The following is a 2,701-nucleotide window of genomic DNA, read 5'->3' as shown; positions in this document are numbered from 1 at the left end:
AATCAAGATCTACCATTAACTATTATCAAAACAATAAAATACATTATAAAATAATAAATAACAAGTTGTAAGGAGAAAACAAAAGCAAAAAAAAACAAAAATAATAGACCTGAATTCACATAACAGTAATACCTTCATCATTTTTCTCTTATTTTCCATCAAAAGAGGAACTCTATTCTTCAACTCGCTGAATTTCTCCTTATAGTAAGCTTCTTTTTCACTTTTCGCATTTTTTAATTCATCAAATTTCTCATATAGCAAATCCATTTTCTCTTTATAGTCCTTAAGGCACTCTTTTATTACCTTTTTTATACTTCTCTTCGATAGTACTTTTTTCTTCCTTAAAACGTTTTTCACAATCAATCAAAATTTCTTGCACAAAAGAAAAATGCTTTTCTTGAACTAAATAATTTTTTCTTTCAGACTGAAAGTACTACTGAAATCGATGTCTTATTCAATGAATATAATATCAAAGATGTGATAGGAGATTTTTTTGAAACAACAAAAAAATACGGAACAACTAAAACTGGAAAAAAAAATTAAACTTCCTAGTAAAAATGATGGTGTGAAGCTTTTTTCATGTGAGGGAATTTTGTGAAGCAGAAAAAGACACAGGGAGGGTTATTGCTAATTTATTTTTCAAGGGAAAATCTATATATATGCTAGTATTTGGTCAAGATCTCACGAATACAAGAATAATTAGTATATGTTATTATTTGACCGCACTATACCTTGCTATTTAGGTAGAAAAGTTTAAACAAGTAAAACATGAAAAAACATATCTAAAAACAATAATTAGTATTTGCTCAAGTTTTCAAGAATACAAGAATAATTAATGTGGACTATAAACCACACTATATCTTGAAGTTTGGTCAGAAAAGTTTAAAAAAGTGAAACATTAAAAAATACATCTAAAAATAATAATTAATATTTGGTCAAGATTTCAAGAATAATTAATGCAGACTATTATTTAGCCACACTATATCTTAAGATTTGAGTGGACTATTATTTGACCAGACTATATCTTGAGATTTGGTCAGAAAAATTTTAAAAATGAAACGTGAAAAGCTTATTTAAAAATAATAATTAATATTTGATCAGACTATCAATAATACAATATAGGGTATTATATAACCACAATAAATGTACTTTACAAATAATTTATGTTATCATTTCTATATATACTCTATAATAAAGGGGAATAAGCACACACCTAGTCGACATGTGCACTTAGAGTAATAAATTTATTGTTAAGGATTTTCTGGTCATTTTTTTTAAATTTTTATGCCATATCTTGTTTAAATATTTGGCTTCAATGATTGATTGGGAACTTCAAATGACCAAACAATCATTAATTTTTAACTGATTGTCAAAATTGTCCTACCTTTAACAACATAACCCAATAAGGATATTTTTGTAAAACTGTCAATAATAACATAATATTATTGGCAACCAAGAAATTTATTGTAGCTTTCATGTTAAACTTTTACATGTTTGTACCAATTTACCCTCTTGTGTATATTATCAATCATCATCTTCATTCACACCATCTCATTATTCATTTACCAAGAGCTACTATGTTATAATTTACATGTTCAACTGTTTGATTTTACAAAGAGAGAGTATTTTATTTTTTGGTGATTTTAATTTAGTAATGAAAAAGATTGTAACCAAAAAATAAGGAAAAATATTCAAGTTTATTTACAATTCTCAGTGTATTGGTCTCAGACAAATCTATTATTTACAAAGTAATTGCTTATCAATTAAGTTACCTTTGCGAGCTGATCAAGAGGAGCTCGTCACTAAATCGATCTCCGATAAGATTAATAACCCAAAGCCGGAGCAAAGGAAAGCTGTCATTGAAATGAGCTTCCAGCGGCGCCATTTGTGGATGTTGCTGGACGATTCTCATTCTAACAACCCTACTTTAGGTCATATTTATAGAGGGTTAAGATAGACCGAGTCTTGACCCACAACATCTTATTTATTTTCCTTTTTGGGCTCAATTGAGTCTGTTTTGTCCAGCCTTTTTTTTTATTATTAATAAAATGGGCCCTGTCCAAAGTTAATCTAAAAAAAAACCTTATCAATTTTTACTGATTTAACATTATCTCTCTTAATTTGAGTTTATTATTTGAGCGACATTTTTTTTTAGTTGGATATCTACAAATTAAATATGATAAACCTTTAGTTTTTTCGTAAAAAAGGGGATAGAAAGAATAACATATACTAATATAACTTTTCTTTTAAAAATTATAAATTACAATGATTAATAATTTAAATATTTTTAAAAAATATATAGTAGAAAATTTAGTTAATTCCAAATGTCACCTTAAATGGGGACAATCCCTCTGTCTATTTTTACTTGTTTACTATATTTAGAAAAAAAAAAAAATACACGTCCAACTATACTTGGCCAATTTGAAAAATCAATAGATAATTTATCCCTTTCTACATATTTAACCATTAATATTAAATACGATTAATTATCCAATATATTTTAAAGCATTAAATTTATCATATTCATAAAAATGATATGATAACATTATCCTATCATTTATAATTTCTTAACCTCTATGCCAAGTTAATCGTGGACAACTATTAATGAATAAAAGAAATAACATATATTTGGTCCGTGATGCTTTGGTATCTAATGATATAATAAGTATGAAAGGAACATCTTACTCACATATAACCTCAT

General features: G+C 26.5%; 1 long non-coding RNA gene across 1 annotated transcript in view; it reads right to left on the bottom strand.

Annotated features, from left to right (window-relative positions):
* The window catches only part of LOC124888098, a 13,809-nt gene extending 11,618 nt beyond the window's left edge, over positions 1–2,191 (bottom strand). The window contains exon 1 of the long non-coding RNA XR_007046055.1: positions 1,773–2,191. This is a non-coding gene — a long non-coding RNA (uncharacterized LOC124888098). The remainder of the gene's footprint in view (positions 1–1,772) is intronic.
* Between the last annotated feature and the right edge of the window lie 510 nt (positions 2,192–2,701).

Source organism: Capsicum annuum, chromosome 10 (genome assembly GCF_002878395.1).
Source record: "Capsicum annuum cultivar UCD-10X-F1 chromosome 10, UCD10Xv1.1, whole genome shotgun sequence".
NCBI classification, from domain to species: domain Eukaryota; kingdom Viridiplantae; phylum Streptophyta; class Magnoliopsida; order Solanales; family Solanaceae; genus Capsicum; species Capsicum annuum.
Note: the sequence above shows the minus strand (reverse complement) of the source record. Positions and strands in the feature narration are given on the sequence as shown.